The following is a 16,913-nucleotide window of genomic DNA, read 5'->3' on the forward strand; positions in this document are numbered from 1 at the left end:
CATACACCTATACTGTCCCTATATCCCTCTGTCCCCCCGCCTTGCTTTGATACTTGTTAAAAATTATATGTTTGTACATTGTATGTCCGAAATCATAGATTTATCATTACTTTTTTTAAAAAAGTAGTCTTACTGAGATAAATTCATATACCATGTAATCCATCTAAAGTGCACAATCAATGTCATCTAGCATATTCACAGAGTTGTGCTTTCATCACCACAATCAATTCTAGAACATTTTCACCCACAAGAGGGTTCACTATATTATACAGCCCTATGTTTCATTCTCTGGCTTTCCTTCTAGTGACTTTCCCTTTCACCTACAATCACACTCACATATCATCACTGTTAATTACTACCATTACTTTTTTTTATTATGCTATATAGATTTGTATTTCTTGTGATCCAAGAAATATCAAAATTTCATTTTAAATTAACTCTTAAAAATATACAATGTTGTACTATCATTTTTGGCAGTGGAATTAAGCAGTGGCTGAGTAAAGAAGATAGAACACAAGAGAGTAAAGTTTTAATTTTGTTCTATAATAAGGAAAGAGGTTTGTGTAAATATAACACTTACCTTAATGCCAAATGAGCCAAATATTTACAGCGTAGATATTAAAATCTTAATTCTGAAGGAAAATTCAGTATAGTGGATGTAAATATTATTCACCTGACAAAAGCATTCCTTCTCTCACCCTACTCCATCCCCTTTATGATGATCTTTTTTTTTAATTCATTTACTTTTTGTTCACATTTTTCTACTCATTTTTCCATACACTGGTTAAAGGGAGTGTGAACCACGAGGTTTTCACAATTGCAAAGTTACACCATGTAAGCTACATAGTTGTGCAATTGTCTTCAAAAATCAAGGCTACTGGGTTGCAGTTCAACAGTTTCAGGTGTTTCTCTCTAGCTATTCCAATACGCTAAAAACTAAAAAGGGATATCTATATAACGTACAAGAATAACCTCCAGAATGACCTCTCAACTCTATTTGAAATCTCTCAGCCACTGAAACTTTATTTTGTTTCATTTCTCTTCCCCCTTTTGGTCAAGAAGGCTTTCTTGAACCCACAATGCCAGGTCCAGGCTCATCCCCGGGAGTCATGACCCACATTGTCAGAGAGATTTACAACCCTGGAAGTCATGTCCCATGTTAGGAGGGAGGGCAGTGAATTTACCTGCCAAGTTGGCTTAGAGAGAGAGGCCACATCTGAACAACAAAAGAGGTTCTCTGGGGGTGACTCTTAGGCACAACAATAAATAGGCTTAGCTGCTTCTTTGCAGTAACAAACTTCGTAAGGCAAGAGCCAAGATTGAGAGCTTGGCCTTCTAAATTTGTAGTCCCCAATCCTTGTGAAAATATCATTAATTCCCCAGGTGGGGAAGTTCAAAACATTTACACATTTTCCACCAGTCCCCCAGAGGGGCTTTGCAAATACATGTTTATTCTCTGTCCAAATTACTGTGGGATGTATGGGAGTTTCCCCCTAACCTGTATAAACCAACTAGCTCTCACTCCCTAACCTGTATAAACCAACTAGCTCTCACTCCCTGTTCAAAGTGCCATGTATTTATGGTGTTTGAGTAAACTGACTGTACTGGAATAGCTAGAAAGAAATACCTGAAGTTAAATTATGTGGTGTGCTACAGAAAATATAGATTTTGCACCAAAAAAATATATATCTTCCTTTGGTCTCACATAAAATTTGAAGTTTTAAAACACAGTCATTATCATCCTTTACCCTTCAGTCTGACTTGCCTTAGTCCTAACCAGATCTGCTTCATTCATATCTCTGATTGAATTCTGAACTCTTTTTCAACTTTTTAAACAGTTGCTGTATGGGATAGTACTGACACTCATATTTGCCAAACTCTAGCTCTGAGTCTCAGGTGTCACACAGATACTCAAAGTTCTACAGACCAGGTTATACACAAAGACCTCAGCATCTCAGAATTTAGAGATAACCATTACAACTCAGGAATACATATGACTTCTGTAAGAGCTTACTATCTAGGGACCTTTACAATAAGCCTTCCCCTGATAAACTTTGCTCTAAGATTAAATTCTCAGAGTTTGCACATTATAGTTAGTCCATATTATTGAGGTGTTATAATGTCTGTCTTTTTGTTTTTGTTTTTCATTCAAAATGTTGTCCTCAAGATCCATCCACTTGGTTGCATGCCTCACAACTTCATTCCTTCTTGCAGCTGCTCAATATTCTATTGTATGCATACACCACAGTTCACCATTCTGTTCATCAGTCGATATACCTTTAGGCTACCTCCATCCACTGCAAATCGTGAATACTGTTGCCATAAACACCAGTGTGCAAATGTCCATTCGTATCCCTGCTCTCAGTTCTTTCAAGTGTATACCCAATAATGAGATTGCAGGATGTTATGGCAACACCATACTTAGCATCTTGTGGAACCACCACACTGCCCTCCAGATGGGCTCGTTCTACTTGTCCAGCAACAATGAACAGGTACCTCCCTCTCTCCATGTTTTTTCCAGCACTTGTATCCCTCCATTTATTTTTTCCTCTGCAATTTTATAATGATATATTCACATACCATGCAATCATCCATGGAGTACAGCCAATTATTTGGAGTATCATCATATAGTTATGCATTCATTGACACAATCAGCCCTTGAAGACATTTATTACTCCAAAAAGTAAATAAAATAAGAAAAGATAAAAGAAAAAATTAAAATACAATACAATACAGTAAAAAGGTCAGACAAGAACACCACCACCAAGAATCCCATACCCCTCCCTTATATCCTCCTCTTATAGACATTTACCATTGGTATATTGCCTTTGTTACAATTAATGGAAGCATATTACAATGATTGTTAACTGTATACTCTAGTTTTCCTTGATTATATTTTTCCCAATATCATCCCATTCTCAGCTCCTTGCAAAGTTGACATTCATTTGTTCTCCCACTTGTGAAAACATTTTTATATTTGTACATTTAATCACCGTCATTGACCACTCTAGATTTCACTAAGTTATATAGTTCCAGTCTTTATCTTCTCTCTTTCCTTTTGGTGTCATACATGTTCCTAGCCTTCCTCTTTCCACATTACTCACAGTCATCCTGGTTTGGTGTTCTTACAATATTGTGCTACCATCACACAGTATTGTGCTATCCATTTCTGGATCTTACCACTACTTTTTATGCATTTACATTTTAGCACCTGTAGAAGTAAGAAATGGAGTTAAATACCAAAAAAAAAAAAAAAAAAAAAAAAGTACAATACAAAGTACTGGCAGTTATAATTACTCATATGGTTACCTTTACTGGAGGTCCTTATTTCTTTATTCCACTTTGATCCACTGTCTAGTGTCCTTTCCTTTCAGTCTGAAGAACTCCCTTTAGCACTGTTTGTAAGGCAGGTCTAGCAGTAATGAACTCCCTCAACTATTTTTTCTGGGAATATCGTAATCTCTCCTTCATTTTTGAAGGAAAGTCTTGCCAAATACAAAATTCTTGGTTGGCAATTGTTTTCCTTCAGCACTTTAAATATTTCATACCACTGCATTCTTGTCCACCTGGTTTTTGATGAGAAATTGGCATCTAATCTTATTTGGATTCTCTTATATATAATTTGTTGTTTTTCTCTTGCAGCTTCCAGAACTCCCCTTGTCCTTGTCATTGGGCAATTTTATTACTATGTGTCTGGGTGTGGTTCTCTTTGAATTTATCCTATTTGGGGTTCACTGGGCTTAATGAACATGCATATTCATGTCCTTCATTAAATATGGGCAGTTTTCTGCCAATAGTTCCTTGAATATTTCTTTTGCCCTTTTCTCTCTTTCTTCCTGTTCTGGAATTCCCAAAATGTATATGCTCCTATGCTTGACGATGCCCCATAGGTCTCTTAGACTCTGTTTGTTCTTTTTAATGCATTTTTCTTTCTGTTCCTCAGCCTGAATCATTTCAATTGTCTTGTCTTCAAGAGCACTGATTGTTTCCTCTGCCACTTCCAATCTGCTGTCGAAACCATCTAGGGAATTTTTCATTTCAGTTATTGTATTCTTCAACTCCAGTATTTCTGTTTGGTTCCTATTAAGAATTTCAAGGAAATTCCCATAGGGTTCATTCATCACCTTTCCTCATAACCTTTAGTTCTTTCTCCATGTTTTCCTTTATCCCCTTGAGCATACTGAGGACTATTTTTTTAAGAAATCTGTCCAGTAAGTCCAATATCTGGTCATCTTCATTGATGGTTTCTGGATTTTTATCTTGTTCTTTTAGATGGGTCATCATTTGCAGTTTGATTTAGTCCCTCAGTTGCCTACTCCTTAAATTGGGTTCCAGCTAGTGATATGACAGAAATTTTTTTTTTGAATGCCAGGTGCTAATCAAAACAAACAAAACAAAGCAAAAAGAACTTTACATTGTCTTTGCAAGTTCGCTCTGCTTTGACTAATGTTCTCCTTAAGATCTTAAACCTCCTATCAAGAAGAACAGTCAGAAGAGATCAAAGAAGACCTAAATAAATAGAAAGATATATCATTGGAAGACTCAACATTATAAAAATGTCATTTCTCCCCAATTGATCTATAGATTAACACAATTCCAAACAAAATTCCAACAGGATTTTCTTGTAGCAATAGACAATCTTATTCTCAAATGTATATGGAAAGGCAAAGGAATATGAATAGCCAAACCAGTTTAGAAGACTCATACTACCCAATTTGATGACTTACTACAAAGCTCCAATAATCAAGACAGTATCGTATTGGCAAAAGGATATCCACAAAGATTAATGGAACAGAGTAGAAAGTCCAGAAATAGACCTACATAAATACGGCCAATTCATTTTTGTAAAAGTGCAAAGGGAATTCAGCAGAAAAAGGATAGGGTTTTCAACAAATGGCATTGGGACAATTGGGCATTCATCTGCAAAAATACGAACATAGACCTTACACCTTATACAAAAATCAACCCAAAATGGATCATAAACTTACATGTAAATCATAGAACTATGAAACTTTTTGAAGAAAACAGAAAATCTTCATAGCCTGGGATTAGGCAAAGAGTTCTTAGGTATGACATCACAAGCACAATTCATAAAAGAAAAAAAAAAATTTGAGAAGTAGGAATTTATCAATTTTTAAAACTTGATTTAGGAAAGACACTATTAAGAGAATGAAAAGATACCTCAATGCCTGGGAGACAATATTTGCAAAACACATATCTAACAAAGGACTTATATTATACACATAGACTCACATAAATATATGTCTGTTGTGCTGGTTTATATATATTATGTCCCCCAGAAAAAGCCATATTCTTTAATGCAATCTTGCGTGAGCAGACGTATTAGTGTTGATTAGGCTGGAAATTTCTGATTGAGTGTTTCCATGGAGATGTAACCCACCCCAACCACAAATGACACCTTTGGTTAGGAAGTGACCTCTTGATTGAATGTTTCCATGGAAATGTGGGCCCACCCATTCCAGGTGGGTCTTATTAGTTCATTGGAGTCCTATAAAAAGAGCTCACAAACAGAGGGACCTGAGAGCAACTGAGAGTGACATTTTGGAGGAGCTGCAGCTTACAGAGATATTTTGGAGAATGCAACCCAGGAGCAAGCAGACGCCTAGAGAGGAAAGTCATGGGAGAAAGCCATTTTGAAACCAGAACTCTGGAGCAGATGCCAGTCCCAGCTAACAGAGGTTTTCTGGACACCATTGGCCATCCTCCAGTGAAGGTACCCGACTGTTGATGCTTTACCTTGGACACTTTATGGTCTTATGACTGTAACTCTGTAAACAAGTAAACCCCCTTTATAAAAGCCAATCCATTTCTGGTGTTTTGCATAATGGCAGCATTAGCAAACCGGAACATGTGTCAGAACTCAACAGTAAAAAACAACCCAATTAAAAATTGAGCGGCATCTTAAACAGATCCTTTATCAAAGAAAATATACAATGACAAATAAGCACATTAAAAAATGTTCAGCATTAACCATTAGGAAACACAAATTAAAACCATGTTGAGATACCACTATCAGAATGGCTAAAATAAAAAATACTGACAAATACCAAATGCTGGCAAAGTTTCATAACAATTGGAACTCCCATACATTACTGGTATGAAATGAAAATGGTACACCTACTCCAGAAAACAGTTTGGTGGTTTCTTCATAAGTTAAACATACCATATACTTACAAAATACTTACAGATTCACTGTAAGTATTTAACCTAGAGAAATGAAAACTTAATGTTTACACAAATTTTTTTACACATATATTTATAGCATCTCTTCATGATCACGAAAAATGGAACAAGCGTCCTTCAACAAAAGAATGTATAAACAAACTCATATTGATACAATATACTACAAATTGGCAATAAAAAGAAATTAACTATTGATACATGGAGCATACTGGATTCATCTCAAAGGCATATTGAGTGAAAGAAATCAGTCTGAAAGGGTCTGATTCCATTTATATGACAGTCTCAAAAAGACAAAACTGTAGGGAAGAAGAATAGATTAAGGGTTAGTGGTAGGGATTAGGCATGACTGCATGAGGGAGTAATAGAACTGTTCTGCATCCTGCTTGTGCTGGTGGTTTCAGGATCTATGCATGTTTTAAAATTCAAAGAACTGTACACATGTCTGAAAATCTAGTTTGCAGTATGTTAATTTAAGAAAGTTTAAAAAATAATAATAATAATGTATTGGCTTAAAGTGAAAGAAAAAAAAAAAAAAGAAGGTCAGCCAGAGGCAACTGCGATGAGGGTCCTCTCTGTCTTATCTCAGCCCGTGGAGCCACCAAAGCTTCTTTTCCTGGGTTTGTACTTGCTAGAGGCCTTAGGAATTCCCCATTTACAGTTTACAGTTCCCTTTGAAACAGATTTGCACCCCCTCCAGGATGCTCTCTTGAGTTGACTTAATGCAGGAAGTCCTTTGCCCCAGGCCGCTTCAACTTAATTATTTCTCACCCTGTGCGAGCTGTCTGAGACCCTGCTTCCAATTCTTTTGGGCATATACCCATAAGTGAGTTTGTCAGATCATATGGAAGTTCTATATTTAACTTTTTGAAGAACTGCCCAACCGTTTTCCACAGCAGCTACATTTTACATTCCCACTATCATTATTTTGAAATAATTTCAGAATTACAGCAGTTACACAAACAGTACAAATTGTTCCTGTACACCCATGGTTTTCCAAGTCCAGCAGGTGCCAGCAAAAATTGGTTAAAATTTGTCAATTTTCCTAAGCCATATTTCCTACTTTAGAAAAAGAGTTCTAAGCATAATTCCAGAGTAATGAGAATATATTAAAGATTAAATAGTCTATCTAGGGAGGGTCAGAGAAGTAGGGAAGTATCACAAACTCTGTTTTCCCCTTGGTCTGTCTTGTTCAGACCATGTAGTTTTGTTTTTCATATCTTTCTCTACTTTTAGCCTGAGTGTTGATAGAATCATCTGAGGAGGAGAGGGAATGGAGATGAAAAGAAGGAAGCAAAGACTGGAACTATATGGAACTATATACTCCCACTTGTGATGGGAGAATCTCCCAGCCTGGCCAATTAGGTCTGATAGTAATTGTTTTAGTTTGCCAGAGCTACTATGACAAATAACACACAATGGGTTGGCTTAAACGACATGTATTTATTGTCTCACTGTTTTGAAGGCTAGAAGTCCAAAATCAAGATGTCAGCAAGGTCATGCTTGGCATTGCTGCACCAATGGAATTTCCCAAGGCAAAGCAAAGTAGCCACATCGTAGTTGCTGGCCACGAGCTAGAGTAGAGATGTGGTGTTATCTTAAAGGAGGAGGATAAATAGAGAAAGCAGGAGAGAAAAAAAAAAAAGAAAAAGAAAATTCTCCATGGCTTCTACCTCACCAGGATGCCAGTGGTCTGTGCTAAACATTTTGAAACTACAACCTGTGAAATTAAATTCAACTGAATTAAATTAAATCCAAAGCTTACAGAAACTCAAGGTATTGGTAATCTGTAAGGCTGTTATTGTCTTATTTTATCCTCAGAGGCTCAAGGAGAAGCAACAATCTCTGCCAAATGCTTCTTAATTCCTGAAGACTTGGTTAACTATCACTATTCCAAGGACATCATCAAAAAATAAAAATCCAAATAAATAATAACCCTTTACTAATGTCTATTTTCCTACTGCAGCAGGACCAGACCTTTCCTGGCAAAACAATCCCTTGGCCCTTGCTGAGAGACCAGAAATGCAGGGTGGGGGGCAGAACCGTCCAGTGTTATCTAATAGCAAAACCGTTCCTAAAGAGCCTGAACACCAAATCTCTGCCATTTTGAGGTTAGCTTTCTCTGGCTCCATCAAGAGTTTGTCTTTTTCTTTTTACTCTGCCCACAACATTTGAAACTACCTCTGCAACTCCAAAGCCACCTAAAGGGGTTCTCCTAACCCCACAAAAACATTTCTCTCCCATGTCAATATCAGATCTCTACTTGCACAGGCTACTGTGTCAGTTAAGCCCTGACCCCAAAATGAACCCCTTTTCTTGCCAACCCCAGCCAGGGCCCCATGCCAGCAATACCATCTGCTGCAGCTCAGCTGCTACAATTTAAGCCAGCTCCTACTACACACCACACAGAGCTGAAGTCCTCCCACACAGCACTCTGACTCCAGATTCCCTAATCATTCTCACTCATCCCCACAGTGAACATCAATATTTAGAAATTCAAGGTGAAATCTGGATGGCATTAGACTGGTGTTAAACTCAAGTCCTATTCTACCACCCACCTCTCATAGTTAAGGAATAGTAACTAGTAGGAAAATTACCACTTTATTAACAACCAAGCCAGCATCCAATAACTCCCAAAGTTGAGGTCTGACAGAAGTTGAATTGACAAATGTGGCTTAGGCCTGGAGGCCTATGAAGGGATTCCCATACCCTCTCCTTAAACCTACAATGGCTAGGTCTGCAAAGAACACAGACTCTGGCATTACATTATCTCATAGTTGCAGACCTGGGAAGGGTAAAGTGAAAGAGACAGAGACAGAGAGAGACCTTCTTGATAGTTCATCACAATTCAAAATGTAAAAAGATAGGACCTGTTTAAGTGTGTTTACCATGTGAGGGCAGAAAGAAGAAAAAAGGACACCACAGATAGGTGCTGACACTTGAGGCAACGTACCCTGCCTACTAGTAATATAGAGCCCAGTGAATGCCTTGACCCTAGCCAACCAGATTATCAATTTTTCTTCCCTTGGGTAGGGGAAACCAAGAACAGGCAGAGTAGAGGAAAGAAAATGAGGGAAAATATATTTATACAGACACACACACACACATACAAACACACACACCCCTACCACACACAAACACATAAACATACTGGGTTTCTACCTAGGCTTGGGTATAGGATGAAGCTTAATTTCTAAGGAGCATTAGGACACCCTCACAGATAACCAGACAACTTCATAAGAGTAGGGGCCAAGACACAAAACCAGTTCTATTGACTAAATCAGAGCAGGGACTAGGGTGAGTCAAGTGAGGCAACTAGGGTCTCCTTAAGTTTTGTGCACTAGGCTTCTGACTTGCCTCACCCTAGACTTGCCCTGAACTGGGAAGCTACATGACTCAGAAGATAGTGCAATGGACGCACAAAAATCCAGGTCTAACCAGCAGAGGAGACCCAGGAAAAATGCAACGACTCAGCAGTCATCACTGGCTAACTAGAACCCAAGTTCAAATGCATTTTTCCCAATAATCCATGAAGTATGTTGATAGAATATTAAAAATTTTAAGTCTCATTATATTAATTATCTATTACTGCATAATAAATTACCCCAAAACTTAGTGGCTTAAAACTATAGCATTTATTATCTCACGGTTTCACTGGGTCAGGGATCTGAGTATATCTCAGCTAAGTCCTCTGACCCAGGGTCTCTCACAGACTGCAGTCAAGATGTTGGCTGGGACTGTAATCATCTTGAGGCTTACCTGGGGAAGGAAGTGCTTCAAAGTTCACTCACAAGCTTCAGTTCCCTGGTGGCTGTTGACCAGAGGCCACCCTCAGTTCCTTGCCATAGAGGCCTCTCCATTATGCAGCTTGCTTCAGCAAAGCAAGGAAAGGAAGCTGAAAAGAAAAAAAGTGCCAGTAATACGGAAGTCACCCCATCTTGGAATTGACACCCCCATCACTTTGGGCCTATTCCTCTTCATTAGAACCAAGTCATTAGGTCCAGCCCATGCAAGAGGAGGGGATTATGCAAGGGTATGACTACCAAGAGGTGGTGATCATTGACAACTGTTTCTAAAGGCTCCCTACTATGGCCATGAAGATCAGAGTTGAGAAATACAAGATACATTTTTCAAAGTGTAACAGGTACATCCCATATTCACCTGTACAGTGTCCCAAACAGAAATTTCCCTGCCTAAGATTAGGTGACTCCTATAGTTCTGCATCAGTTGATTGAATGCTTAAAGAAGGCTCCATGAGAAATCACTGTACCACTAGAAGTCTTTACATTATAGTCAAATAGGTGGGCCTCAGTAGAGGATATCTGTGTTTTTATCATCCCAGCACACTTTTTTCCACTGGAAAAAATGTCTTTTCTCCATATACGGTTCTGATGAGGCCCTGCATGACCCCTGGCTAATCACATGACCATCCCACTTTTCATAGTGATTAGCCAAAGGGGTGGGCACTTAAGCCAAGCAGGGCCAGAGTCCATCCATGAGATATGATACAAGTATACTAGTAGAATCTCTGTCCTTTTGAATCATCAACAACAAAAATGAAAGCTTAGAGCTTTTGACAGCCCCTTTCCCACCACATAAGAGGGACTGTTGGCTGACCTGAGAGAGAGAAAGAAGACAGAAAACTAAGGACATTAGAGCCCACGTAGAGTGCCATGGAGCACTCACGCCATTTCAGCTCTGAACTTCCATTTATAAGAATCAGTAAATCCACTGTTTTGCTCAAACTTTTTTGGACTTCTGACATTTACTTATAACCAAAAGAGTCTTGACTAATACTGGCTTGTTTCAAGCTAACTCTTTATAGTAATTAATACACATATTCCATCTCTGTTTCTCAAACCTGCTAACACATAGGTAACCAGACAACTTCATAAGAGTAGGGGCCAAGACACAAAACCAGTTCTGTTGTGGCTTAGTTACCTGAAAAGCTTTTGCAAAATTACAGATTTCTAGTCCCTACCCAAATTTACTGTTTCTGAAGCTTTAGGTGTGGGATCCTTGCATCTGAATTTTTTAAAACTTCATGAATGACTTTGAAGTCCAGCCATTATAGACAGCCACTCATCTATTCTATCCACAGAAGGACAAATGACTTTCCAAAATGGCTTTCCAAATTCTAAAATGGCATGGATCTTTTCGTCTAGAAACCTGAAAAGGAAACAGGTATGTTTCCCTCCATTGATCACCATTAAACTCTGTGTCCCTCAATAGAAATATTTCTTTAAATACTTTTATAGCATTTATTGATTTTTTTTTAATTCTACTGATAGAAATCATTAGTGGAAAGAGTTTTACAAATACAAATGAAGTAAAAAAAAAAAATTTTGATGTTCCTTCAATCTTTTATCATAAACCTAACACAAGAACCAGAGTGGGAAGTAATGACCTTATCTAATTGCAAATTTCTGTATTAAACGGCACAAAACAGAGCTGAGCCTATGACCTTTCTTTTACATCTGTGCCTGGACAAACTGGTTAAACTAATACCATGTCCTTGCACTGAAACAAGCATAAAGGAAAAAGCATCTTTAAAAACAATGACATCTGGTATTTACATACACTAGAATATTATTCAGCTGTAAAAACAAATGAAATTCTGATACATGCTACAAAGTGGATGAAATTTTGATGGCATCAAGTTGAGTGAAATGAGCCAGACACAAAAGGATAGATATTGTCTGATTTCACTTACATTAAATAACTAGAACATGAAAGTATATAGAGACAAAGTACGTTACAGGGTGGGGCCAGGAGGTGATGGGAGTTAATGAGCACAGTTTCTGTTTGAAATGATAGAAAAGTTTTGGTAACAGATGATAATCATGGTAGCACATAATTATGAGTGTAATTAATACTACTGAACCATATATTTGAAAATAATTAAAATGGGAAATTTTATGTTGCATATATGATAGCACAATAAAAAAAAAGTTTTAAACCAAAAAACAAAAATACAATCACACAAAGGCTGTTTCCAGTTGGTGAGATAGGACATCTCCGGCCTGGAGACCTTAAACAATTCTGCAAGGCAAATAGGACTTGGAAGGGATACTGCTGAGCCATTAGTAATGTCACAATATTCTCTTTAAATGTGAATGTGGAGGCAGGGCAAGATGGCGGACTGGTGAGCTGTATGTTTTAGTTACTCCTCCAGGAAAGTAGGTAGAAAGCCAGGAACTGCGTGGACTGGACACCACAGAGCAATCTGACTTTGGGCATACTTCATACAACACTCATGAAAACGTGGAACTGCTGAGATCAGCAAAATCTGTAAGTTTTTGTGGCCAGGGGACCCACACCCCTCCCTGCCAGGCTCAGTCCCGTGGGAGGACGGGCTGTCAGCTCCGGAAAGGAGAAGGGAGAACTGCAGTGGCAGCCCTTATCGGAAACTCATTCTACTGATCCAAACTTCAACCATAGATAGACTGAGACCAGACACCAGAGAATCTGAGAGCAGCCAGCCCAGCAGAGAGGAGACAGGAATAGAAAAAAAACAACACGAAAACTCCCAAAATAAAAGCTGAGGATTTTTGGAGTTCTGGTGAACATAGAAAGGGGAAGGGCAGAGCTCAGGCCCTGAGGCGCATATGCAAATCCCAAAGAAAAGCTGATCTCTCTGCCCTGTGGACCTTTCCTTAATGGCCCTGGATGCTTCGTCTCTTAGCATTTCAATAACCCATTAGATTTCTGAGGAGGGCCCTTTTTTTTTTTTTTAATCCTTTTTTCTTTTTCCAAAACAATTACTCTAAGAAGCCCAATACAGAAAGCTTCAAAGATTTGCAATTTGGGCAGATCAAGTCAAGAGCAGAACTAAGAGAGCTCTGAGACAAAAAGGCAATAATCCAGTGGCTGAGAAATTCACTAAACACCACAACTTCCCAAGAAAAGGGGGGGTGAATGCTCACAGCCATCATCCTGGTGGACAGGAAACACTCCTGCCCATTGCCAGCCCCATAGTCCAGAGCTGCCCCACACAACCCAGTGTGACGGAAGGGCTTCAAATAACAGGCACACACCACAAAACTGCGCATGGACATTAGCCTTCCCTGCAACCTCAGCTGATTGTCCCAGAGTTGGGAAGGTGGAGCAGTGTGAATTAACAAAGCTCCATTCAGCCATCATTTCAGCAGACTGGGAGCCTCCCTACACAGCCCAGCAGCCCAGAACCGCCCTGGGGGGGACGGCACTCACCTGTGACATAGCACAGTCATCCCTCAACAGAGGACCCGGGGTGCACAGCCTGGAAGAGGGGCCCACTTGCAAGTCTCAGGAGCCATACGCCAATACCAAGGACTTGTGGGTCAGTGGCAGAGACAAACTGTGGCAGGACTGAACTGAAGGATTAGACTATTGCAGCAGCTTTAAAACTCTAGGATCACCAGGGAGATTTGATTGTTAGGGCCACCCCCCCTCCCTGACTGCCCAGAAACACGCCCCATATACAGGGCAGGCAACACCAACTACACACGCAAGCTTGGTACACCAATTGGACCCCACAAGACTCACCCCCACTCACCAAAAAGGCTAAGCAGGGGAGAACTGGCTTTGGAGAACAGGTGGCTCGTGGACGCCACCTGCTGCTTCGTTAGAGAAGTGTACTCCACGAAGCTGTAGATCTGATATAAATTAGAGATAAGGACTTCAATTGGTCTACAAATCCTAAAAGAACCCTATCAAGTTCAGCAAATGCCACGAGGCCAAAAACAACAGAAAATTATAAAGCATATGAAAAAACCAGACGATATGGATAACCCAAGCCCAAGCACCCAAATCAAAAGCTCAGAAGAGACACACCACCTAGAGCAGCTACTCAAAGAACTAAAGATGAACAATGAGACCATAGTACGGGATACAAAGGAAATCAAGAAGACCCCAGAAGAGCATAAAGAAGACATTGCAAGACTAAATAAAAAAAATAGATGATCTTATGGAAATTAAAGAAACTGTTGACCGAATTAAAAAGATTCTGGACACTCATAGTACAAGACTAGAGGAAGTTGAACAACGAATCAGTGACCTGGAAGATGACAGAATGGAAAATGAAAGCATAAAAGAAAGAATGGGGAAAAAAATTGAAAAAATCGAAATGGACCTCAGGGATATGATAGATAATATGAAACGTCCAAATATAAGACTCATTGGTGTCCCAGAAGGGGAAGAAAAGGGTAAAGGTCTAGGAAGAGTATTCAAAGAAATTGTTGGAAAACTTCCCAAATCTTCTAAACACATAAATACAAATCATAAATGCTCAGCGAACTCCAAATAGAATAAATCCAAAAAACCCACTCCGAGACATATACTGATCACACTGTCAAACACAGAAGAGAAGGAGCAATTCTGAAAGCAGCAAGAGAAAAGCAATTCACCACATACAAAGGAAACAGCATAAGACTAAGTAGTGACTACTCAGCAGCCACCATGGAGGCAAGAAGGCAGTGGCACGATATATTTAAAATTCTGAGTGAGAAAAATTTCCAGCCAAGAATACTTTATCCAGCAAAGCTCTCCTTCAAATTTGAGGGAGAGCTTAAATTTTTCACAGACAAACAAATGCTGAGAGAATTTGCTAACAAGAGACCTGCCCTACTGGAGATACTAAAGGAGCCCTACACACAGAGAAACAAAGAAAGGACAGAGAGACTTGGAGAAAGGTTCAGTACTAAAGAGATTCGGTATGGTACAATAAAGGATATTAATAGACAGAGGGAGAAAATATGACAAACATAAACCAAAGGATAAGATGGATGATTCAAGAAATGCCTTCACGGTTATAACATTGAATGTAAATGGATTAAACTCCCCAATTAAAAGATATAGATTCGCAGAATGGATCAAAAAAAATGAATCATCAATATGTTGCATACAAGAGACTCATCTTAGACACAGGGACACAAAGAAACTGAAAGTGAAAGGATGGAAAAAAATATTTCATGCAAGCTACAGCCAAAAGAAAGCAGGTATAGCAATATTAATCTCAGATAAAATAGACTTCAAATGCAGGGATGTTTTGAGAGACAAAGAAGGCCACTACATACTATAAAAGGGCAATTCACAAGAAGAAATAACAATCGTAAATGTCTATGCACCCATCAAGGTGCCACAAAATACATGAGAGAAACACTGGCAAAACTAAAGGAAGCAATTGATGTTTCCACATAATTGTGGGAGACTTCAACACATCACTCTCTCCTATAGATAGATCAACCAGACAGAAGACCAATAAGGAAATTGAAAACCTAAACAATCTGATAAATGAATTAGATTTAACAGACATATACAGGACATTACATCCCAAATCACCAGGATACACATACTTTTCTAGTGCTCACGGAACTTTCTCCAGAATAGATCATATGCTGGGACATAAAAAGCCTCAATAAATTTAAAAAGATTGAAATTATTCAAAGCACATTCTCTGACCACAATGGAATACAATTAGAAGTCAATAACCATCAGAGACTTAGAAAATTCACAAATACCTGGAGGTTAAACAACACACTCCTAAACAATCAGTGGATTAAAGAAGAAATAGCAAGAGAAATTGCTAAATATATAGAGATGAATGAAAATGAGAACACAACATACCAAAACCTATGGGATGCAGCAAAGCAGTAATAGGGGGAAATTTATAGCACTAAACGCATATATTAAAAAGGAAGAAAGAGCCAAAATCAAAGAACTAATGGATCAACTGAAGAAGCTAGAAAATGAACAGCAAACCAATCCTAAACCAAGTACAAGAAAAGAAATAACAAGGATTAAAGCAGAAATAAATGACATAGAGAACAAAAAAACAATAGAGAGGATAAATATCACCAAAAGTTGTTCTTTGAGAAGATCAACAAGATTGACAAGCCCCTAGCTAGACTGACAAAATCAAAAGAGAGAGAAGACCCATATAAACAAAATAATGAATGAAAAAGGTGACATAACTGCAGATCCTGAAGAAATTAAAAAAATTATAAGAGGATACTATGAACAACTGTATGGCAACAAACTGGATAATGTAGAGGAAATGGACAATTTCCTGGAAACATATGAACAACCTAGACTGACCAGAGAAGAAATAGAAGACCTCAACCAACCCATCACAAGCAAAGAGATCCAATCAGTCATCAAAATCTTCCCACAAATAAATGCCCAGGGCCAGATGGCTTCACAGGGGAATTCTACCAAATTTCCAGAAAGAACTGACACCAATCTTACTCAAACTCTTTCAAAACATTGAAGAAAATGGAACACTACCTAACTCATTTGATGAAGCTAACATCAATCTAATACCAAAACCAGGCAAAGATGCTACAAAAAAGGAAAACTACCGGCCAATCTCCCTAATGAATATACATGCAAAATCCTCAACAAAATACTTGCAAATCGAATCCAAAGACACATTAAAAAATCATACACCATGACCAAGTGGGGTTCATTCCAGGCATGCAAGGATGGTTCAACATAAGAAAATCAATCAATGTATTACAACACATTAACAAGTCAAAAGGGAAAAATCAATTGATCATCTCAATAGATGCTGAAAAGCATTTGACAAAATCCAACATCCCTTTTTGAAAAAACACTTCAAAAGGTAGGAATTGAAGGAAACTTCCTCAACATGATAAAGAGCATATATGAAAAACCCACAGCCAGCATAGTACTCAATGGTGAGAGACTGAAAGCCTTCCCTCTAAGATCAG

The sequence above is a fragment of the Choloepus didactylus genome, chromosome 4 (assembly GCF_015220235.1).
Source record: "Choloepus didactylus isolate mChoDid1 chromosome 4, mChoDid1.pri, whole genome shotgun sequence".
Lineage (NCBI taxonomy): Eukaryota > Metazoa > Chordata > Mammalia > Pilosa > Megalonychidae > Choloepus > Choloepus didactylus.